The 26,428-nt window shown below is 31.2% G+C and overlaps 1 protein-coding gene across 9 annotated transcripts in view; it reads left to right on the forward strand.

Moving 5' to 3' along the window:
* LOC142331023 (uncharacterized) overlaps positions 1-26,428 on the forward strand; it is a 735,029-nt gene that overhangs the window by 271,586 nt on the left and 437,015 nt on the right. For 5 of the 9 annotated variants that reach the window (XM_075376598.1, XM_075376599.1, XM_075376601.1 and 2 more), the window contains one exon: positions 16,496-16,523. The exons of 2 other annotated variants lie outside the window; for them this stretch is intronic. The gene's annotated coding sequence lies outside the window, so the exon portion shown is untranslated. Of the gene's footprint in view, positions 1-16,495; positions 16,524-18,798; positions 18,857-26,428 lie in introns of all 9 variants that reach the window. 2 more of the 9 variants (XM_075376605.1, XM_075376600.1) reach the window with 1 other exon arrangement.

The following is a 26,428-nucleotide window of genomic DNA, read 5'->3' on the forward strand; positions in this document are numbered from 1 at the left end:
AACAAAAGTGACCGGCCAGTAATAAATATATATATATAAAATAACAATAAAACAAGGAAAAAGATTAAAAAAAAAAATATATATATATAACAACTGTAGTGGTGTCCAGACTAGTTTAGCACGGGCGTGTTATATGCACGATAGAGCTGTCATAAATTAGAGTGGTGTTCAAGAAAAGGCTCAGTCAGGCTCAACTAGGACATGACTTCCATTGTCTACATCGAATCAAGTTCACTCTGAGGTTGTACTAATACACGAATGCCCTCAAGTTGTTTTTAAAATTAATATTTATATTTAAATTTACAAAAAAAATTATATTAATAACTGAATTTCTAGAACTTAATTATAACAAAATATTTGTTTAGTACAACAAATTAAAATTAAACAGAAAATAGAGTTTACATATGAACATTTAATTGGTGGTACTTCCAAATATTGTTTAAAATCTTTTTTTAAATTAGAAAAAGTAATTATTTTTTCAAAGTACGTTTAATTATTAATTTTATTTTAATTACACGACTGCCCAAAAAGGAGTGTAATGTATTTAGGGTGTATGCATGTTTGTTCCACTATAGCAGCTAAACGTCTGAACCGATTTCTTTTTATTACATCGCGTTGGAATCCTTACGTTACTAGGAGTGTAACTGGCTATATATATACATATATGATTCAAATAAAAAAGGTAAATAATCTGGAAACTGATTCCAAAGCGTGAAATAAGGAAAAAGTTCACATAATCATACATCTGAAAATGCTTTGTTATCGAGTTACGGTTTGTGAAAAATTTCGCTTATATTCAATTTGCCCGGTGAAATTTCATTATATTAGGAGTAAACTTGATGGTTTTTTAAGTATTTTGACCTGGAAAAACAAATAAAATAGGTCCCAGCACTATATTTTTTGCGGATTTCATAAAATCCTACGTAAAACATAAAAATTCGGTGACGAAAAACATATTTTTAGGTTTACAGTACAATAAGTTTGTTAAATGTCTAATAAATGCGTAAAGTTTATTATCAAAACGTGTAGAATATTTTATTCTGACAAAATTTATTTCATAAACATTACGATAAAAAAAAAATAACTACTTTTATTAATAACAAAATTAACAGAAAAATGTTACAAATTTCTTAAAATTAAAAAATGCAGTTTTTAGTCAAATAAATTTATACTTTTTAAAATTAAAATAATCTTAATTTAGTTTTAAAAAATACTACTAAATGTGGTTTATATTCTAATAATTAAATAGACAATAATTAAATACACAAGATGTGGAGACGGATTTTAAGGTGAGCGATACGGTTACCGTAAGTCCAGTTCATCAAAATGTTTCTTAAAGTGTAGAACTCTATTCTTTACATTATTCGTGACTTATATCTTAAATTTTCTACCTAATTTTCCTCTTAAGTACCATTCTATCGAAGGCAAAGACATCGGTAGTCAGCTAACCCGCAAAGTTACGCGAGGTCGGCTTTTTTTCAATAAAATTTTCCATCTTTTAATACTTTTACAGAACTGTCCTAAAATGAGTGTAATATATTTAGGGTGTACGTATGTATTTTTCTTCCACCGTAGCAACTGAACGACTGAACCGATTTTGAAATTAGAATCCTTACGTTACCGGGAGTGTCATAGGCTATATATATATAACTGTTTAAATAAATTTTTAAAAAATGATACTCTATACGAAATTGTCACCCGCACGCCTTTTATTATCCTATATATATATTTTTCTCTATCTGCGGGAGGAGGAAAATCTGCTATCAGACTCCCCAGCAGCCTGTATTATTCGGTGTGTGAGGTTTCCCACCAAAAACACACTAAGCAGTGGCTCACTAAAAAAAACGTTTGCCCAAAAAAAAAAAACCATGGCTATCCTATAATAAAGAGCAATATATGTCAGCAATGTTTTTTAGGCAGTCAGTCATTTTTTTTTAATTTTTATCTGTTGTTAATATATATGGATCATCATAGCAACTGGTTAGTAATAAGTATTCTACTGAACATAAACTAAAAATTGTCACCCGCACGCCTTTAATTATCCTATATATATTTTTTTCCCCTATCTGCGGGAGGAGGAAAAACCTGCTGTCAGACTCCCTAGCAGCCTGTACTATTGGGTGTCTGAGGTTTCCCACCAAAAACACACTAAGCAGTGACTCCCTAAAAAAACCTTTGCCCAAAAAAAATTATGCTTATCCTACATTAAAGAGCAATATTTGTCGGTAATGTTTTTTTAGGCAGTCATGTTTTTTAATTTTTATCTCTTGTTAAAATATATGGATCATCATACCAAGTGCTTAATAATAAGTATTCTACTGAACATAAAATAATTTCTAATTAAAAAATTTGAAATTATCTACAAGATATTCTCAACCTGAAAAATGAACGATTTGTACACATTTATTTAGTAAAAGTGTTTAACAAACAAAATTGTGCATTCTTATGTAAGTATAAATGATAGGTGGTACTTTTTGTTCACGTTGTGTCACATCTAAACAAAATGTATAAGGAATACAACTTTATAAAATGCTCGTATAAGAATTGTAATGATGACGAAACAATATGGCCAGAACATCTGATTAATTTTGACAAGCGGCAGTGTTACTTATATAGGTTCGGTTCGACCAACGTTGCTACCTACAGTCGAGGGGCTGGTGGCTCCCCTAACTTTTTTTTTTTTTTTCTTTAAACGTTATGAAAATTTTTTTGCGCATATATTATTGATGTGAATCTTGCAGAAACCGTATTTTTGTCCCGTTTAAATTACGCACTGACGTTTTTCTAATGTTTTTCGATTATTACTGTTGCTGTTTAATTCCTGTAAATGTTCCAGATTGTTCTATCTCTATACTTGTACTCTAATTTTTCCAATCGTGAACATTTTGTTCCAGTCTACGTTTTCAAATACCTTTTTGTAGTCTATAAATGTTGTTTTTTTTTCTTTTCTCGTCTTTCTACTATTAATCTGAGCTCTAAAATTGCTTCCCTTGTTCCTACACTTTTCCTGATACCAGATTGGTCTTCTCCTAGCATATATATTTATGTATATATATTTGTTTAATCGTAGCAGCTCAACGGCTTTACCGATTTATATGTATGAGCCCGCGTTCCAATCTTTTTGGTACCGAGAGTTTAATAGCCTATGTAAATAATAAATATCTTCAAATAAATTAAAAAATTTAAAAAAAATGTATACTGTATATAAATTTTTTATCCGAAATATTCATCCGCCCGCTATTTAATTTTATTATTCCGTTTTAATTATAATATTGTAAAATTTTAATATTAGTTATAATATTATTATTATAATATTCCTATTCTGTATAATTATAAGAATAAATGTTATTTTTTTGCAATCGTTTTTTTAAATATTTTAATATTTATCTTTTGTTTTATTTTTATTTGAAATGTGGGTAGACATTTTAGAAGAAGTTACAAATGAATAAAAAAGAACGCTCTTATTAGAAATCTGGCTCTAAATAAACATACAGACAATATCATTTTCTTTAAAATAAAATTTTTAAAAAATGAAAAAATTCCTTTCGCGCACGCCGGAAGGCGGAGGCAGATTTTATCGGTGGTAAATACGGGATAAAAAATATTTCCACCTTAAAATTAAGAAACGCTTCAAATTTACTTAATGGTTGCATGTGAAAAAAGTTTCTCACATTTAGCATACGGCCTGCCCCAGCTTTTTACAATTCCAGAAATATTTTGGCCATTCCTTGCCGTCAGAGTTGATCATATCAAAAACTTAATTTTTAGGTAATTTAAAGAGGACTAACGACCACTTTAAACCGATTCGATACTGTGCCTATGTGCCTATTAATGTAGGTATGATTCTTTTTTGTATTTGAAGCCCCATTCTTTTAACCCCGTGGGCCAATGGTTGATAACATAAAAAAAATTTACCTACGTAAGTGTTAGGCCCTTATCCACAGAATAGTAAGAACTTTAAACTAATTCGATATTTTACTTAAGAAAATTATAGGGATATTATTTTTTCGAAAAAGCCCCCCCCCCCATTTTCACCCCCATGATTTTGGCCTTTAACGAACACGATCGAGATTTTGGGACGAGTTATTTTTAAGGAACAATTTAAAAGTGATTGGCACAAAATTACAGCAGTTATCGTGTCCACAAGAAAGTGAAATATATATATACATAAATAAACTTTTGAGCTGATGCTGGTTTTGGGGTCTGGGGGATGTGAAACGCGAAGATAAGTCGATATTTTCTGGAATTTGAATTATTATATATATATACAATAGGTAATATTCTTATGAAATCTACCTAAAACGAAGTAGACATTACTACTGAGAGTACGGTAATTTTGCTTTCTACAACGTGAAAATACTTAGTATTTTTTAATCTTAATTTTCAAGTTTTCTTAGCTTTTTTTATTTTCTTAGTAGTTTCAATTTTAGTTTAAAAATTATTTTACTGTTTTAACACGTTCAATGCTGAAGACTTGCAAGCGCGTGGTCTCTACATACATGCAATCTGCTGACCACGGACATACGCGTCATAGTACAGCGGATTTCTATCTCTTACTGGCTGGTGTCAGCATGTTACTGTTGACATGTTATCTTATGTTAGCGCACCAGAAACGTATGTTATTTTGTTACGGTCCGGTTCGTTTCTTAGTTACATTGAACCGGCTGTGTAAGTTTAAATTTTCGTGAAGTTTCATCACTTTTGACTGAGCGGAGAGATTAATAATAAACAGATTTATTTTATAAATTATTTGTATTTCAGTTAGTATTGATTACTAAATTTTGTTTCACTTTTATTTCATAATTTTATAAAATATTATTATATTAATACTATGTTATAATGTTACATTACATAATTCATTTTAAATTAATACGTTTTGCCGATTACTTATATTCTTTATAATAAAGTGTACGTTGCATAAATATTTTTAATTTTATTATTTTGAATCATTTTCAATTTCTTGTATTTTCACGCAGAACTGATTTTGAATATCAGAATTATATTAGACTATAAATATTATTACGCTGGAAGAATCCTGCCTTAAGCAATACCAGGAAAAAAAAAATAAATTGATCTAGATTTCTATTCACACCAATAATTCTTATTTCTTAATATCCATTCATTCAAGTTATTTATACGAAATTTACTACTAGACCACCAGGGGTACATTTACATAATATTAATTATTGTAACTATACGACCAAGTTTAAAAATAATTATATTTAATTTAAAAATATAAAATTTTTCGATAATAAACTGAGCCAGACTGTATAATAACCATTTTTAAAAAAATATTTCAATACATTGCAACCATCCTCAGTGATTGATTTTTTTTACTGTTCACACTGACGTCATCATGCATAAAAAAAATACGAATTTAATTAAGAACTTCTTTTTTGAAGTTGGTTAAATTAAATTTAACTGATATAAATTAACACTGTTAACCTTTGAACACTATCCCCAACTCTTATTGACAATATTTTTGCTTTTCAATTAGAATATTAATTTGTAGTATATTATATTACAATTGTCTAAATAAATTTTGTCATATCATCTGGTTATAATATAAACAGATGGACAATTTAGTAGTTAATTGTCGAAAAAAAAAAATGTTCAATATTCCCCGTCTCTGAAATTATTTAATATTTTAAAGCAAACCCTGGCACATGCTGCTTGCGTAGAAAATTATTTAAGGAAATAATGATTTTCGACTTTAAGACATTAGATTTTCTTGTTATTTGATTTGGTTTTTTAATTCTTTGTTTCTTTAGTTGATAATTCATGCTATTTATTAGTCTCTATTTTTAAGGAATAGGGTATTAGGGTAGGCATTTTAAGACTATTTTCATATATATATCGTTTACTTAACTTGTTAACAAAGTAACTCCGCGAAACAGAAAACAGTGTGTTTTTCGACCCCATTTATTTGTCTTTTACCCCAGATTTCTCGAAAACTACTAAAAATATAGTTCTGGTACCTAATTTTTTCCCATTTTTCACGTCAGATTTCATATAAAACTACTAAACTTACCCAAATTTGAGTTCGAAGAATTATAGTGACTTAATTTTACCGAAGGCACAGAAATTAGGGCGAAATCTTTCTCCAGCCGGAACTCGCTATAGGAAGCATTTCCGAACGTATAATTATATTGGACTTTGTTCTTTATTTTCATTAGTACATGTCCAGTTTCTTTGAATAAAACAAACAGAGATTTGAAAAAAAAACCTGATTCCACATTTTTGACACGGTCGCCATACATTCCACTTTAATATAACTGTTGTAGCTATATTCTTCGGGAAAGTTAAATATTTAAAAAAAGGGTTAAAGGGTTAAAATTTTCTTGTAATAAATAGAAAACTTTCACAAAAAAATGTTATATGTATTTAAAACTTTTATTAGATTTTAGACCTCCATTATTATTAAACAACGAAGTTTCTCCATTGTTATAAAAATTATAAATTAACTATTTTTGTGGTCAGTTTCCAGGTAATTTTAGGCTATCATCGATATTTTAATCTTCTGTATTTATAAAAGCCAAATGTATATATTATTTTCTAATTTTAACATAATTTACATGTATTCTAATTGTAATGTGTGCAGTTTACATTCTTGATGAATGATTCTGCATATTAAGTCTTAACCGGTGATATGCAGAAAATCTTAGGTTAAGTTGACAAAATAGACAAAGTTCAAAAACAATTTTGGAAAGTTTTTACTGAGAATTTAAAACTAGCTTATACATACAAGTATATCATTATTATTTTTCATCATGTGCAACATATAAAGCAGCTTTTAAAATGCGATAGTTTAAAGCAACCGGTGTCACTAGATCTGAAAGTTTATTTCAGAGAATGAATTTTATTAAAAATACAGACGAGTTAAATGGTTACTTAAAAGAAAGCTTTGACAATATACAGAAAAGAATCGTCATAAACTTTAGCAAATACAACTAAACAACCTTGCTTCAGAAATAATAAAAGAACAGGCTCTGAGAAAACATGGGCAAAAATTTCATATTTCCCTGAATAAAGCAGCGATTTAAAATACAATCACAATTTAACGTTACCGTAGCCAATTGACCGTCTACATATAGAAATCTCTAAAAAATAAAACTAAATCTACCGAAAAAGTGGCCCATTCATAAATTGATTTGTAAAGATTTTAACAGAAATATAGTATACATAGGTCAAACTAAAAGACATACCGGCCTCCGTGGCGCGAGTGGTAGCATTTCGGCCTTTCATCCGGAGTTCCCGGATTCGAATCCCGGTCAGGCATAAATACCATGCACAAAAATAAAATAAAATAACCATGGTATAAAAATACCACACGCTAGAAAAATTATCATTCATCTCTTCCTCTGAAAAAATAACTAGCGATGATCCCGAAGGTTAAAAAAGATATAATTTTTATAACAATGGAAAAACTTCATTGTTCAAAAATAATGGAGGAACAATATCTAATAAAAGTAATACTCATCTAAAATCTTTTTGTGAACGTTTTCTATTATAAGAACAATATATGTTTACCCCTTTTCTTAAATATTTTATTTTCTCGGAGAAAATAGCTAGAATAGGTATATTAAAGTAGAAAGTATGATGATCGCATCAAAAATTGCGTTTTTTTACAAATCTTTACGTTTTAGCGTCCAACTAGTACATCTAGACCAAGAAAAATATCGCAGTGCTTTTAGCCTTATTTATCAGGATTGATCGAACCAATTTTATTCAAATTTGGCCCAAATATTTCTATATATATATAGGGCATTGATCATATTTTGTTTTTTACATTCGTTCAGGAGGGTGGGTAATATTGCGGAAAATCTCAATTTTCTTCAGATGCATTTTAGAGATAACTTATTTAAAACAAATTTGTTACCTATAATGGTAACATTATAGGTTATAATACTATATAAATAATCTTTTTTTTTTACTTTCCCGCCTAACGCTACAGCTATAGAAGGGAAAGAATGGTAATCGGTCTATTCTGGGCATTGCAGGTTTTCACCGAATCTTTACGTTTTGACATCTAAGGAACTCAAAAAAAATGGATGAAAATTATCCGGATTTTCCTGTGTGTGTGTTCGGTATTAGGCGTCGCACCGTAAATCACCATATATCTCTAGATGTTTGACCAAACTCGGTCAGATTACATCTACATATGGGATGATGATGCTATTAAATTTCCAACTTAAAAGATCATGGTGGTGAGGCATAGAGCAAGGTCACTCTCAGTATCTCAAGATTTCGCCTAATTAAGGTATTATTTTTCTTAGGCACATCTTTTAACAATTAAAAACTAATATTCCCGAAAACTTTTATTCCAAAATCGCACCCAGCCAAAAAACTGCTCTAAATAAATTAGAATAAAAGTATAGGGACAAGGGAAGCAATTTTAGGCCTCAGATTAATAGTAGAAGGAAGATTAAAGAAAAACGAACCAACATACTTGGCGTTTATAGACTTAGAAAAGGCATTCGATAACGTAGACTGGAATAAAATGTTCAGCATTTTAAAAAAATTAGGTTTCAAATACAGAGATAGAAGAACAATTGCTAACATGTACAGGAACCAAACAGCAACAGTAACAATTGAAGAACATAAGAAAGAAGCCGTAATAAGAAAGGGAGTCTGACAAGGATGTTCCCTATCTCCGTTACTTTTTAATCTTTACATGGAACTAGCAGTTAATGATGTTAAAGAACAATTTAGATTCGGAGTAACAGAACAAGATGAAAAGATAAAGATGCTACGATTTGCTAATGATATAGTAATTCTAGCCGAGAGTAAAAAGGAGTTAGAAGAAACAATGAACGGCATAGATGAAGTCCTACGCAAGAACTATCGCGTGAAAATAAACAAGAACAAAACAAAAGTAATGAAATGTAATAGAAATAACAAAGATGGACCACTGAATGTGAAAATAGGAGGAGAAAAGATTACGGAGGTAGAAGAATTTTGTAATTTGGGAAGTAAAATTACTAAAGATGGACGAAGCAGGAGCGATATAAAATGCCGAATAGCACAAGCTAAACGAGCCTTCAGTAAGAAATATAATTTGTTTACATCAAAAATTAATTTAAATGTCAGGAAAAGATTTTTGAAAGTGTATGTTTGGAGTGTCGCTTTATATGGAAGTGAAACTTGGACAATCGGAGTATCTGAGAAGAAAAGATTAGAAGCTTTTGAAATGTGGTGCTATAGGAGAATGTTAAAAATATGATGGGTGGATAAAATGAGAAATGAAGAGGTATTGCCGCAAATAGATGAAGAAAGAAGCATTTGGAAAAATATACTTAAAAGAAGAAACAGACTTATAGGCCACATACTAAGGCATCCTGGAATAGTCGCTTTAATATTGGAAGGACAGGTAGAAAGGAAAAATTGTGTAGGCAGGCCACGTTTGGAATATGTAAAACAAATTGTAAGGGATGTAGGATGTACAGGGTATACTGAAATGAAACGACTAGCACTAGATAGGGAATCTTGGAGAGCTGCATCAAACCAGTCAAATGACTGAAGACAAAAAAATAAAAAATAAATTAGTGGCTAAGTGGACATAGTATGTCATTAGTAAGTTTCAGAGAAAATTTTATTTAAGCAAATTTGTTAAGGTTAACCTATATATGAGTATTTTTGGAAAAATTATTTTTAAAATTTATTCCCCATCTCTAAAAAATATATAATCGGGTTTTTATTTGTTGGCTCTAACTCTTTTAATTTTTGTTATTAACAGCTGAGATGGACATCCGATACTTTGGTATCTGTTTTTTCTTGATAGGGATAACGGTTTTATTGGCTTAAAGATTTATCTTTTTAAAAATAAATTTTTACCTTGTTCAATAATGTACAAAGCGTTCATTAGATTATGGTACGTAATCTTAGTTAAAGATTTCAATCGCTTAGATGTTTTTAAGCTAACTTTCTGTTCTAATTAAGGTTTCCTAAAACGAAAACATTTGATATTATATTTTTTTAACCTTTTTATATAAAAATGAGTACGTAAATGTTTTATGCACTTATTTTATAATACTGTTTCGGAAGTATTATTTATTTGTCATTTATTTATTTATTTTTTTCATTAATTTCTCGTTTAGTTAATTAATAATTAATTTGCCTAATTTTCAATTTTAAGTAAAAATTGTTTTTTTAACTCTTTTAAGGATTTTTTATTTAATTTTTTTCCAATATATCTCATTGATTGTTAGGTCAGCTCTTTTTTTTTATATCACTCCTTGGTTGATCGTAATTCAATCTGTTTTTCATATGGCATGCGAGGGATTATTTTATTGTAAAATTTATTTGCCGAAGTGATCGAAGTAAATTCCAGAGCTTTATAGGCAAGTGATTAATTATTTTTATATTATTAAGTAATATAAAAGAACTTGCTATTAATTTTACCCCCATGTTTCCTTATGATAATATCAGTATTGTTATAAAAATAAGTATTTTTATCTATTTAAAATATTCCTTTACACTGTAGAATAATAATATTAAACAGGTTTTTTGAAAAATAACTTAGTTTTAAGAATATTAAGATTGCAAAGAAATAAGTAAAATATGACTTGATGACCTTGTAGTTTGTTATATTCTATTACTTTAGTACTGCACTTTATTTATTTTTTTAATATTATTTATTTGTATAATTCTATACGGCATAAATGACAACTATAAATTCGTACTTAGTATGGATAAACTAGTGAGTTCATCACATAATTAAGAAAACATTTTTAAAATACCAGTTACTTAGATAATTTTATTTTACTCAGACACACGTTTTGTGATTAAACAATTTTGACCTTCAACTAAGAATAGAATTTATTATTTAGCTTTGAAATTATACTTCTTATAATTAATATATGAAACACAATTAACATACTTTGAGATTATAGTTATACAATCAGCCGTACAATGAATTAAAATTCTTTAGTTGGTACTTTTCTATCATGAAGTTCCTTCTTGATATAAATTAGCTAACTGAACCCCAACGACTAAAGAAAACTTATATCATGGAAAGTTAAATCTAGGTAAATTTATATATCATTTTTCCTGTTTAGTCTCCGGCAATTACCATTCAGGTATTACTTCAGAGGATGATATGTATGAGTGTTTAAATGATGTGTAGTCTTGTGTAGTCTCAGTTCGACCATTCCTGAGATGTGTGGTTAATTGAAACCCAACTACCAAAGAACACCGGTATCCACGAATCTAGGATTCAAATCCGTGTAAAAGTAACTGCCTTTAATAAGACTTGAACGCTGGAACTCTCGACTTCCAAATCAGCTGATTTGGAAGTGTATATCATTTTAATTGGATTTAAACGTACTATATTATGTGATAGTCGATCTGATATTATTTAACCTTCTGTAAACTGATTGCTTAAATTAACATTCTACTAAAATTAAGAAAGAAAATGAATGGAAGTATAGAAGGAATTATTAATAATAAATAATGCGAAAGAGCAGATTTTTCTTCACATATAAATATTATGAAAAAAAATGGTTTTTCATAGCTCATAATTTTAATTTAAGAAAAGATGATGGCAAAAATACGGTATTACATTCGGCCGCATGGTGTTAATTGATTGGTGGGGGGGGGGGGGCAATAAATTTTCTTTTTCGTTGTGAGGCATATGGAGTTTGAAAATACCATTCACTTAAAATGTAATTTCCTTACACACACACACACACATATATATTCTAGCCGGTCTGGACCCTCGGGGCTCAGGTCAGCCCAGGCGAATCCCAGAGCCAAATAGGGAGATTCTTTAGGCATCCCGTGTCCAAGGGATCTATCCCATGGCCGCAGAGTTTGCTCGTTCACCATTCCCATCTACCCAGAGGACTCCACCCCCTGAACCCCCACACTTAATGGTTGTGAGTATAATACTGATAAATATTAATTATAGTATTCAGGCTTTATAGAAACCTGAAAAATAATCTAAATTACAAAAAACAGAATAATAGTATTACACACAGAAGGCGAAAATTCATAACTTATTTCTTTGCCGTGGTAGCAAAAATATATTAAAGAAGTAAAAGAATTAATCTATTTTTTCCTTAATGAATATATTTAATTCACAACGTCACCCTTGGGGGCGAAGAAATAAAGAATATATATATATATATATATATATATATATATATATATATATATATATATAGGCCTTAAAGCCATTATAATATTAAAGCCAAATAAAAAAAACAAAGATCAAATTTTAAATGAAACTATTTATAAAGGGGCTCAAATACAAAAAAAAAATTAAATTAAATAAATAAATGTATGTATGTGTGTATATATATATATATATATATATATATATATATATATACATTTCCGAATACATTAACTGTTAAACCGAGATTGTAACTAATGCATGCAAATGTTAGCCTTCAACCTTCTAACAAATACCCCGTTTGACTGTTGAAAATCAGACGATTGTTTGCAGAGATATTATAAGAACATCCCATTGCACCTCCCAAAACAGCGTCCCAGTGGCACCCCGTTTGTTACCAGTTGATGGTAATGATTGCTCTAACCTCCCACGAGGTGCTCTCATACCTCACCACTCTAGCCTCACACGCAGTCTCCACGGTAAGACCAATATTGTTAAAGAGAAAGTTTTTAAATTTATTTAATATTATTTTATTTAACGTAAATTTAATTTTATTATTTTTGTAATATTATTCATTTGATTGATTCGAATCATTCAGTTCAAAACCAGATCACACAGTAACAGAGACTCGCAGTTCACAGTTCATTAACTCAACTTTTTAAAGTATTTTTTTTCGAGATTTTTCAAGATGAAATATATCTAAAAACCATTTTCAGTTACGCTAAGAAACATGGGTAAAAATTTGGTGCGATTTATCGAGCAGTTTTTTGTTTATCCCGAACAAAAAAAACCCTCTCACTCTTTATACAATAGTATATATTATATATATATATATATACATACACACACATACATACATACATTGGGTGTTTGTTTTAAAACGCAAACCAAGTTAAATTTTTTTTAGAAAAGTGAATACAATAATTTCGGATGTAGAAGTTGACAGCACTATTTATTGTTATTGTTTTATAATCAGCTGATATAATTTTCTTTCTTCTTTTTGACCAGTTAGTTATTTTTGGTTATCTTTGTTTTTTTATAGAAAAGAAATTGTTTTGAACATGAAAAAAAGGATTTTTATAATAGAAAATTATTTAACAGCTAAATCTTTTGTGTTTTACCAAGAAACTTTTCAATTGCTGTTGCCGTGTAAGAATTTACCAAACTAATTTTCAATTCATCGTATGATAAAGAAATATAGAGGGATAATTCTGTTTGAAATCAGAGAGATAGATAGAAAATCTCCAAAACTAATTGATCAAGTTCATTGAAATTTACGTATAATCTGTTAATCTATCTGAAATTGTGCATGTAAATATTTTATGAAGATTGGTTGGGTTGTTCTTGAGTTACCTCAATTTAACATAAAAAAACGGTGATGTTATATAGACTGTGTAGTGGTGTATTTTTCATACGCGCTTATGCATTGAGTCGCAGTGAAGGGTCTACTGGTTATTCGAGCTATGTAGCACGTTGTATTCTAAAAATCAGTGCGTTTCTGACTACGTAACAGTGAGTGCCCTCACTGTTACGCGTAACAGTGAGGGCGTAACAGTGAGGGCACTCACTGTTACGTAGTCACTGAAACGTAAAGTCGGTCTTCTTGCACAGTTCTGTACAGAAGTTTTTTTTTTTTGTGGGAGCTAATGTCGGATTTTATATTAATGTTTCATTTTACTTTATACTTGACAATTTAGTTTCTTAGATAAAACTTGAAAAATAACCATTTTTATAACAATTATCGTTTAATAATAGCAATAAAATTGTTGTTACATTTTATTACCATTTTTATTTCTCGAATTGAGTTGTTTTACTGCATGTAATTCATTGCTTTTCTATAATAGGGGATAAGTTAATTGATCGTTTTATGTTATATGATCTGATCTTATCTTTTCTTATGTTAACTGAGGACTAAGATGAGTACTTACCTGAGAGACAAGAAACACTAGTCAGAAAATTATTTTCTATTCCAGTAATTATAGTTAATGAACAGCCAATTCCTGTAATAAATTTTCCTATGAATGAAACTAAAATGATATAATTGAATACCATCTACATTTCCATGCGTTGGTTTGCTGATGTGCCTAAATGTATTCGGCTTAGTTAAGAACGCAGCAGAGAAAGTACATCAATACTAATTTTTTTTCTAGTGATGCTGGCTTGAGTTGTATATCAATTTTAAGAAAAAAGCTTTTCAGTAGTTGACTGTTGTCTTATATCAAACTGCCTACAATCTTTAATTATGGCTCATAAAAATTTTTTATTTATTTTTTTTTTTTTAATTGGCATGAAAGTAATAAAAAATCGCCGACGAAGACAAGCTCTGTTTTTTCGGGAAATTAATTTCCATTTGATAGAAATTAATAAAAAAGATTATTAAATCTATTTCTATTTAGTAAATTGCGTTACAAAAATATATATTTTTCTAATTTTGTAATAATTTTATATTTAGTTATCTGAAAGCAAATTGTACTTAATACATATATGTATTAATGTGGTAAATTAAAAATAATACATGAAAACAGTTTCAGAAGAGTGGAAACATTGGCATAAGAATATATATGTATTATTATAACGTTAATTTTTTAATGAAAGTAAATAAATCAATCAATAAAAACTAAAAACACCAGCGTCAGAGAGACTGTTAATAATATGTAAATAGCAACACTGTACAATGAGGATGAACGCAGGATGATTGAAAACATTTTGAGATAAGTTTTTACTCGGTTTGGTTCCGTTTTTCGGTACTAAAATTTAAATTTCAAATTAATATCATAACAGATCATCACTTTCCTTTAAAAAAGCCGGTCAAATTTTGCAATTCATTTTTTAAAAAAAACTTTCAATCATTTTTAGCTCTATTTATATCTTTATGATAAAATAATTCCTTTTATTGAAATTGTAACTAAAATTATGAATTCTTTTTTTCACATTTTACATAAAAATATTTCTTTTCTAATTTTATACGTATTGACATAAATAAAAACAAAAAAATAAAAACTTAATGGTTGAAAAGGACTTAATGAAAGTTGAACGGTGCAATTATTTTTTTGTTTTTTTTCCAAAAATTAAAAAAATGTCAATAAATTTTAATCTTGTTAAAAACAAATTAACCCGCCGGGTTGGTCTATTGGTAGGTAAACTCGTCGTCGGAAGGGGTGGGAGGCTTCGGTCGTCCATCTTCAATGATCGGGTGGGGGACTCCTTTGAGATGCCGTTGGGAGAATAGTAAGACCGCAGTCTTGGTGGGAGATCCCTTTTGGGGTTCCCCAAGAGGCAAGGCGTCAAGACCAGAATCCCGGAGGAGAGTTCCCTTTTGGGAACTTTTCATTTCAGCCATAGCATGCAAAAAGACCGAGTCCCGGTTGACTAGGCGGGGCCTTGTGTCCTTCCGAGGTAGTTTGAGGCGAAGGCAACCCCCGAAGCTGAGTTTATGCTTAATTGTGTCTACAGCTCCGGGGGGGGGGGGGGACTAAAGATGTGTAAAAAAAACTCGTTGTAAATCAGCTGATTTCGAGGTTGAAGTTCTCAGGTTCAAATCCCAATAAAGGTAGTTGCTTTTATTCGGATTTGTATACTAAATCATGAATACCGGTGTTCTTTGGCGGTTGGGTTCCAATTAACCATCTTAGGAATGGTTGACCTGAGTTTGTTCAAGACTACACTTCATTTACATTCATACATATCATCTTCATTCACCTCTGAAGTAATACTTTACAGTAGTTCCGGAGGCTAAACAGAAAAATAGAGGTTAATAACCTGATCCACCGGGTTGGTCTAGTGGTGAACTCGTCATCGCAAATCAGCTGATTTCGAAGTCGACAGTTCTCAGGTTCAAATCCTAATAAAGGCAGCAATTTTTTCGGATTTGTATACTAGATCGTGGATACCGGTGTCCTTTGGTGGTTGGGTTCCAGTTAATCATGCATCTTAGGAATGGTCAGCCTGAGCTTGTTCAAGACTACCTGATAAGTTACTAATGCCTGTCATTGTTGATGCGACTATAAAAAAAAGAATTTTTAAATATAAAGTTACTTTTTTGATTACATATAAATCTTTTAATTTTTATTTCTGGTGTCAAGATATTCAACGAAATAAAGCAATAACAAAAAAAATTTAATATTATTGTATTAGAATCAGAATTACGAAAATATGTTTTCAAATTTTTGCAAATTTGGGACTCATGCATCAGGGGGCTTTTTTTTAATGATTATGTTTCCTAAATTTGATTTTAAATAAATTAAATCCGATTTTAAAATTTGAAAACTCTTCCATCGGTGGAGAGGTAATAAGTTATTTTAGTGACTTTATTATTTAATAAAAAAAGTTTGAAAATTAAAAATTTGAAATTGCAAAACCATTTTTTTTTTTCATTTTCAGGCACCGATACTGAAGAGGAATCATTAAGGTAAAATTAATTTTCAAGAAATAATTTCTAAGTAGTAATAAAAATTATAAATTGTTAAAAAATACAGATACAACCATAATTCTAAATAAAGAAGATTGTAATTTTCTAGGAAGAGGTGAACATTTTTGGCTAATTTCTTTTTCAAGATACTAAAGAGTAAAAGGTATCAAAGAGTTAAGAATGACAAAATAACAAATCTTGATCTCACTATACCACCAGGGCTCCCAGAGGTAATCTCTAATTTAGATTATAATTTAAAACGAAGAATAATCCAGATTTCAGAAAAAGTTAATATAATTTTCACCTTAAATTAAAATGTACCGTAAGTTTGTTTAAAGATAGTTCTAAACATTAACACACACACGAAAAAAATGTGATAGAGGCGAATGGGCAAAAACGAAAGTAAAGAAAAAGAAGACAAATATATTTCTTGCTTTACTCTCTAGTAGTTAAGTTTAAAATAAAGCATTTGATCGTTGTCTACCATTGGGCTAAACAGAAAATACTTTATTCCACTGTCTTTTAAATGTAAAAAATCGTTTTGCAGTCATTTATAACCTAAACTAACTAACTACGGATTTTTTATAATCTTTATTTTTTTTTTTTTGTCTTCGGTCATTTGACTGGTTTGATGTAGCTCTCCAAGATTCCCTATCTAGTGCTAGTCGTTTCATTTCAGTATACCCTAATCTTCATTTATTATTCTAATTTAAATATTAAAAAAAATATGTTCTAAAGTTTTCTCATTTATATAAATTTTAAGTAGAATCTGAACTTTATAATTATAAAAATCAAGTTGCATTTATGAACAGTAACTTTTTAAACGTCTATCAAAATTGTGTTCTAAGACGTTGTATATATATATATATATATATATATATATATATATATATTAAATTTTAATAAAGTAGGTAATTCTTAAATAATTTTCCGAAAAGGTAGAAAAATTAAATTTCTGAAATGCTTCTACTTCTAAACGGTTGAATTTATTTAGCGTATGACATCAAGACACAAGACCAATTACAGTAAAAAATTACGAACATCTAATTAATATAAGCTACTGATTCTGCAGCCACCATCAGGAAATATTCAGGAGTCCCTTCATAAGCTGTCCTAGGACAAACTTCTGTGATGTGTTTAACGGTTTGATTTTCACCACACTCGCAAAGGGGCGTCGGTGTTTTACCCCATTTATACAGAATATAGGTGCACCTACTATGCGTATTCTGTTTAACGTTGACCATGTCTTACGTGGCAAGTCAAAATCTGGCGGCTTTTGATTAATACATGGAATTTTGTTATTCTGCTTTGTGTGGTCCATTCTTGATGCCAGGCGTCAATCAGGTTGAATTCTTCCTTTGTGATAGCAATTGCTAGTTTGATAGATGGCTTTTTAGATCGAAGGCGACCATGACTGGCATCCTCAATGTCCTCATGTATTGGTAGGTTTCGATTGCCATAATCTTTTTGTACTCTCTTGTAAGAACGTTCATATGGCGCAGATTTGGGGTTGGTACGTGGCTCAATACTGGGAGCCATTACACAGGAATAGACCTGATAACCCCGGCAATCATTCTCATAGTGTTATTAAGTTGCGCATCAATTCTGTGAATATAAGGGCTGTTAAGCCATATTGGCGCACAATATTCCTCAGCTGAGAAGACGAGGTTCAGAACCGATGTGCGCAAAGTGGAAGCCGATGTTCCCCATGTTGTTCCACATAGTTTATGTATAATGTTGTTTCTCGTTTTCAATTTTTCTGTGGTTTTCATTAGGTGCTCCTTAAATGAAAACGGTTGAATTTTCTGTATGTCATCATACCACAAGCCCCACCACGAGAGACCCCACGGTGGACTACACGAGAGAACTCAAATATTATATATACAAAACGTGTAAGGATATAACCAAATAATTTTAAAGGTATTGAAAAAGAGAAATTTTAATTTAAAAAAATTACAGATAATGGAAACTCTAACAAACATTATTGTAATTTAATAAATTTCACAAATATTTTTAAACATAATCTATAGTAAAATTCAAGTAGTGAATTCATTCCGAAATATATATCGGTTGTGGTTAATGCAGTAATTAAATTGTATTTATTTAGAATTTCAATATTGAGCAGGTAGTTTTGATTTATTGTACATCACGTTTAAAGGTAGGTATGAAACATATTTAAGGCAATCATTTTGGGTATTGTTGTAGGAGATTGAAATATTTTTGATTTTCAATGCCCTTTAAAATAATTTATTACAATCTTATCCTTCCTATTTAGGATAACCTGGTGTTTTGGAGTATTATGGTCTCTAAAAGAAAAACTGAATTGTCTCTAGGTAAGAGTATTTTCTATATTTAATTTTTTTTATATTTAACAGTTGATAAATAATTTAAGGGTTCCCATACTTTAACAAGTACGGAATGTATTTTAGATCCCATTATATTATATTAATTCCAGTATTAACATGTTTAAAGTTTGTTCTTGGATAGAATTCTGAAAGGAATATGAAATAAAAAAAAAAAAAACTGACAACAAAGTTGTAACACTTCCCTGGCACTGGTTATTTCTTCTTATATATACTGGAAAAATAATGGTAGGCTACAATGGAAAAAATCCCAAAAAATAATGATCCTTTTGAACTTCGATTGGCTCCCTCACCCGTAATATTGTTCCCAAAGTATTTTTTTTTTTGGGCCACTTGCACTACTACTGTGCCTAGAAAGACAAAAAACTGTTAAAAAATATGTAATAAATCAAAAGATAGCTTTTTTATATTTTTGGGGAAGGTGGAATATTGGGGTAATTATTTTTTTTTAAATGATAAGGCAAACATGCACTCATATAACGGTTTAGTGAGTAGGGTTATTCTTTCAAAATTTTGAGCAAACTGACCCCAAAAAGCTATCTATTCTCACTCACTGGAGGGAGATATTGGTCTCAAAATTTACCACAAATTGTCCCCATATACATAAGCCTGAACAAAATTTTATCAAAATCGGTTTATTCGGTCAAAATTTATTAAGCTGTAAACACACCAAGACACATACATACGTAAATACATAAGTGCGAATATTAACCCCCAATTTTTTTTTTGTTTTTTGAGGTCCCTGGGTCTTGAAACATCGAGAAATGAAAAAAAAAAACATATCCCATATTTTGTCCGATTAACATACTTTTCTTCTTTCAGCATAGATCTATAAATATGATGCCAAATTAGTAAAAGTTTCAAGGAGCGTTCTTTACCTCATTTTATTATTATCACGATTTTCCCGTTTTTACATATTTGACTAATTAAAACTCGAAAATGAAGGCATTTATTGAAAAACAAATTTTGTATCAGTTTTCAAGTCCTCCACTTTACGTTCAATTTGATTAAATATTAATTATTTTTATTTATTGTTAATTCTAGTATTGTAAATTTAGTATAAAATTAGATAATAATTTTCTCACAATAATATACCTAATAATAATGACAAAAAATTACAACATCAATTTCTGCCATAACTCGATTATTTGTCAATCGATTTTAAAAAATAAAGTGTCATTGTGTTCAAAATAAAAGGTTTAATATTTTAGAAAATAACATAAATTTTGATAAAACTAATATTTATGGAGATATAACTGATTGAGAAATAAAAGTGATCGTCTTTTTGTAATTTGCGAAGGTATTTAAGTCCTGATTTTTCGATAATTTTAAAACTTTATTACCTAAACGCTTACTAAATATTAATGTGATTCGTCTATCCAGGCTTAAGATATAAAATTTATATAAAAATAAAAAAATGGTGGACAGTGGGAGAACGAAGGAGAAATTGACATATTTACTAAGGATATTTTTTGTTTAATTTTACAAGTAGAATCCGAAAAATATAGCCAGCTCACCATTTTAGAAACACTCTGTAATCGTAGTAAAGATTGAAAATTTAAATTTATCAAATGCTCCTACCTCTTGACGATCTATTTATTGGTCGGAATCCATTAAACTCCAAAGCACCCAGGAGGCTCCCGTAGATGGGCAACTCAAACATTTTAAATGGAAGGGGTATTAAATCATTTTAAAAGGCATTGAAAAACAAAAATGGTTGACGTAAAAAACGTTGGTGTATTTATTAATATTATTTACTATGCTTTTGATTTAATAAAATAGGATTCTTAATTTTTTGAGTATCAACGTCAAAAATGTTTACGTCTCATGGGTAATTATGAATTAAAATAATCTTTCTTCCAATCTTAACTTAAGTTGGAATATGCATTACTACAGTAAAAATTGGAAGTAATTATTTCTTATCAAAAACGTCAAAAATGTTTACGTCTCATGGGTAATTATGAATTACAATAACCTTTCTTCCAATCTTAACTTAAGTTGGAAAATGCATTACTATAGTAAAAATTGGAAGTAATTATTTCTGATCATCTGGTTACTACGGCAATGATGTAAGTCAAACCTTGAATCCTGTTTAATTCTGCTGATAATCAAATTCCCATCAATTACGTGTACACATCCTGTACTTCCTATGACCTATTTTTATCTCATCAACTTCGTCGGCCTTCCGTTCTTCGTCAAAGACGGAACAGGGAGTACTACACTAAATTACATATATAATAAGAAATAACTTTCTTATTAGAGAAACCGACTATAACGGTATAAACTAGGAACACCCAGTTCGTTTTTATATTGACTATCAATCATGACAACTCAGTTACGAATTAAAAAAAATACAAATCGGCAAATTGCATTTATGTAGCTTTGTATTTTCGAACCACGTACCAGATAAGTGCGGTACACTTTTATGGCACTGCACGATCACCGTTTTCCTTGTGCGTGTCACGTTTCTGTATCCGCTTTATGCATCTAAAAATATCAACTGCTATGTCCAACCGCACCCATAAATAATTCATTCAGTATTTTTTCCTTACGTAACATATATGTATATATACACTGTATGAAACATATGATAACATGAAAAGTACATTGTATGTTACGTTGAACTCGAGTGTAAGAGTTATTTTGCAACTTTTCAAAAGCGTATGCACATTGAGTGTAATGCTTATCCACCAAAATTTTGTATTTTGATTTTAAAATAACGTATATATCAAAATTAATCAACCACTGGTTTTGAGAACAATATAACCCTATAACCCAAAGTTACCGTTATTAAACACATTACAAAAAACGTATTTTAAGCGTAATTTTTCTACGGCTAATAATGTTACTTATAAAATTGTATTTCGGTTTCAATAAAACACCTGTTTCTAATTTGATCGAATTCAGAACGGAACCCCCTCATCCCTTTCTTTTTTTTTCTTTTTCCTGTTTAGCCTCCGGGAATTGCCGTTTAGGTATTACTTTAGAGGATGAATGAGGATGATATGTATGAGTGTAAATGAAGTGTATGTGGTCTTGTACAGTTTCCGCTTGACCATTCCTGAAATGTGGTTAATTGATACCCAACCACCAAAGAACACCATTATATACAAACTAGTATTTAAATTTCTATAAATGTAACTGCCTTTACTAGGACTTGAACGCTGGAACTCTCGACTTCCAAATCAGCTGATTTGGGAAGATGCGTTCACCAACAGACCAAGCCAGTGTCTTCCCAGCCTATCCTACATTTATATCACTACTTGAGTGATAAAAAAAAAACTTAACAATAATTAATAAAAAGCTGACAACACCGTTATTTCTGGTGCACGGTTTACACACACATACACATACTACTTAATTTAAAATATTTATCATTTTATTTAAATATAATATTTTTTCGTTTATTTATTTCAATAATTCTAACTAAAGCGTACGCGCATACTGTATTTAATTCGCACGGGTGTGGCGGTACTAGCGGCGACGATCAGCACTAACTAAACTGATGTAATTTCTCAACTATTTTTTTTCTTCTCCCCTGGGCCGGATCCTGCAGTTAAGTATTACACAGCCCAGGGGAGTGTCCTTTGCTCTAACCGACATTCACGTCTCGGCCCGCCGGTCGGATCTCACTTTCCGCCTCAAACCCCCAGAGTAGGATCCACCAGGCCCGACTATGCCGTCCCTGGATCCCCCTACGGAAGCCGGGACTCGGTCTTTATGCCAATGCCTCTAACGGGGTCACCCCGAGTGGGGAATCCCCGCCGGGACTAGGTCTTTTTTGCTCGGGGTGTGCGAGAGTCCCCGTACTTCATCGCTACCGCTCACTCGTGCAAGCACGTGCGAACGGCAGCTCCGCAGAGGGCTGTCCCTCATCCCCTCATCACCCGATCCTTCTTCTGAAGAACCCTCGCCACGAACTCTGCGATGGTGTCAAAGCTCTTATGGCTCCGCAACATGGTACCGATGATGTTCTCCACGTCCGGTAATTTCACAACGTACATAGAACAAATTTCACTTGTACGATCGGCAGACTGACATAGCCGCGAGGTTTAACGCACCAGGTACCTAATCAACCCGGTGATCGGGTTTGAGATCCAACCAGACCGAGTTACCTTTTTATAGTTTAAATATTATTCATATATTTAACTCTACAGCTCACCTGTGACGTCACAAGATAGCAGACGGCTACAACAGCTGCACGTAAAGTTATACCAACCTTTAAAATAGTTTGGTTGGCTACCTTATGAAATTTCAAATTTTCCGGTCCAAGTGGATGTAGGAATTGGGCATTTCCCACAGGAAAAAAGGAAAATTTCATCGCTAGTGACTGCAACACTAGTGCTGCTTGTAGTAACGGGGTACTACTGACGCAGTATTCCCACTTAGCTACTAGTTTAGAGCATTGTTTGGGGTAGGAGTGCTATTTAAAAAAATCTTTTTTTCAAAATATTGTTATTTTTTAATTAACAAATGTGCTTGAAGAAAAATATGACCATAATTAGGCGAAATCTCAATTTTGAGGGTGATCTTGCTCTACAGCCTCACCTCCTTACCTTTTAAGTTGAAAATTTAGTAGCATCTATTCTCCGTATTTAGAAGTAATCTGACCAAGTTTGGTCAAAATCGGTCCAGTAGTTCTAGAGAAGTAAGGTTATTTAGAGGCCAACACCGAACACACATACAGAATGATTCAAAGAAACGGGAAATTTTGAAAGTTGTGTTGGTAGCCGTGGGCGATTTGTACCACTTGATAAGTGGCGCCAGCCTCTCTAACCTAATCTGCCATTTAGTTGTCATGGATCCTTGGAGTGGTGCGCAACGTGCATTTGCTATCAAAGCGTTTTATAAAAACAATGACAGTGTGGATGGAGCGCGTAGAGAATTTCGCCGTCATTTTAATCTGGGACGGCACGACCGTGTTCCATCAGCACATGCAATTAAAGCATGGATACCTAATTTTGAGGAAACTGGTTCGGCAATGAAAAAGAAACCTCCAGGCCGTGAGCGAACCGTCCTTACACCACAGAATGTTCAATCTTTACAAGATGCTGTCACACGAAGTCCACATCGGTCGATCCGTCGTCTCTCAGCATCTTTATAATCGCATAGTTCAAGTGTTCGAAGAATGTTAGTGAAGGACTTGCAATACCATCCATACAAGTTGCAAATCGTTCAGGAACTGAAACCGAACGATGCAGTTGTGCGAGCACAATTCTGTAATGTAATGCTTCAGAAGATAAATAATAACGAAGAGTTTGTTCACGAACTGTGGATGTCAGACGAAGCGCATTTCCACCTCAGTGGATTTGTTAACAAGCAAAATTTCAGATACTGGGCACAAGAAAATCCTACGCAGCTACACCAGCGTCCGTTGCACAGCCAGAAAGTGACTGTGTGGTATGCTATGTCATCTTACGGTGTTATAGGCACTTATTTTTTTGAGGATGACAACGGTCTTGCGATTACAGTGACGTCGGCTCGTTACGTAGTCGTGCTTGAAACCTTTGTTGTGGAACAACAAAAAAGATTTCCACCGATTCTTAACACAGCCTGGTTTCAACAAGACGGAGCAACGTCACATACTGCACGAATATCGATGGCAGATGTACGCCGATTGTTTGGATAACGTGTCATTTCACGAAATGGTGACATTAGATGGCCTCCCAGATCGCCTGATCTCTCAGCTTGCGATTACTTTTTGTGGGGGTCACCTTAAAAGTAAAGTGTTCCACAGTAGACCTGCTATAACGGAAGAACTGAAGGCAAAGATCCGAGAAGCAATTGCGGAAATTCCAGTTGAGATGTTACGTCAAACCATGAACAATTTAACGAAGAGACTTCGTGAGTGTTTACGTAGAAGAAGAGGTCACCTGCAAGTTGTCATCTTTAAAAAATAAACTAAAATGTATGTATCCCAAAATGGCAACATTTGTACAATTACATGAATTAAATTCATTTTCTAAAAAAAAAAATATATATATATATATATACGAACATTAATATCCAGAAAATTTCCATCCAGTTTTTTGGGTTCCTTAGGTGTCAAAACGTCAAGATCCGGTTAAACCGCATATGCTCAAACTGGACCAGTTATAATACTTTTCCTTCTAGAACTACAATGATGTAGCACTATCAAGGCGGGAAAGTAAAATGCGTTAAACTAATTGTGTAATATAACCGAAATAAAAGAAAACTCAACAAAACTGATTCCATTTTAGATGATGACACGTTTTAAATAAAACAAATGTTTAGCGGGACTCAATAAGTGAGTATGTAATCGTTTCGTAAAAGTAATCGGATTAAATAATAATTATTAAAATAAAATATTATATTTTTAATTATCATAATTTTATAAATATATACAAAACGGAATGATAGAGAAAATAAAAACAAATTACCAATATTAATCCAAGAAATGAAAGGTGACAAATGAAGAGGTATTGCGCCAAATAGATGAAGAAAGAAGCATTTGGAAGAATATAGTTAAAAGAAGAGACAGACTTATAGGCCACATACTAAGGCATCCTGGAATAGTCGCTTTAATATTGGAAGGACAGGTAGAAGGGAAAAATTGTGTAGGCAGGCCACGTTTGGAGTATGTAAAACAAATTGTTGGGGATGTAGGATGTAGAGGGTATACTGAAATGAAACGACTAGCACTAGATAGGGAATCTTGGAGAGCTGCATCAAACCAGTCAAATGACTGAAGACAAAAAAAAAAAAAATGAAAGGATATACTTTAGAAAATGAAGTACGTATTAACAGATTCAGTGCACGTGTATGGGATAAAATAGTATTTATTGACAATCTAGCAACGATAGACATAAGAAGTCAGCATTAGCTTCTATAACCTGCTATTACAACCACACGACATGAAGTGTATGTTAGTCAACAAGTCACATAAGAGGCATACAACACAAATAAACTGTAAATGAAATTCTTAATGTTACAAATAGATTACTAAAAATGTTTGAATTGACAACAAAGTTGTAATATCTTCCTGGCATTAATACTTATACAGTGAAAAAATAGTTATATTAATAGATTTTTTGGGGAGTACTTTATGACAATAATGTACTTTATGACAAAGTTTTATTGTAAAATTATCATTACATGTTTTGATAAACGAAAAAACGTTTTAAAAATTCAAAATATCAGTATATTTGTATTTTTCTGCTTCCCCACTTTCAAAATCGCTTTCCAAAAATCTATTTTTGATTTTTCTACGTTTAGTGTGTTAAATAGAAAAAAGAATTCTACTAAAAATGTACAATCAGTAAAAGGTTAATTAAGATTTATTTTTTGTGAGTGAAGGTTAATTATGGGGAAATTTTATTTTAATAATTGAATTATTTAATTTAATAATATTAAACATAAATAAACCAAAAAAAAAAATGTTGGAAAAATTCAAAAAAATTTAATTTGATCGGCTACCCCACCACCAATATTGGCCCAAAATTATTAATTTTGGGGTCACTTGCATTACTATTATGCCTAGGAAGACATTAAACAAAATTTGGTTAAAAGACATGCAATAAA

The sequence above is a fragment of the Lycorma delicatula genome, chromosome 10, assembly GCF_047948215.1.
Source record: "Lycorma delicatula isolate Av1 chromosome 10, ASM4794821v1, whole genome shotgun sequence".
Taxonomy (NCBI): Eukaryota; Metazoa; Arthropoda; class Insecta; order Hemiptera; family Fulgoridae; genus Lycorma; species Lycorma delicatula.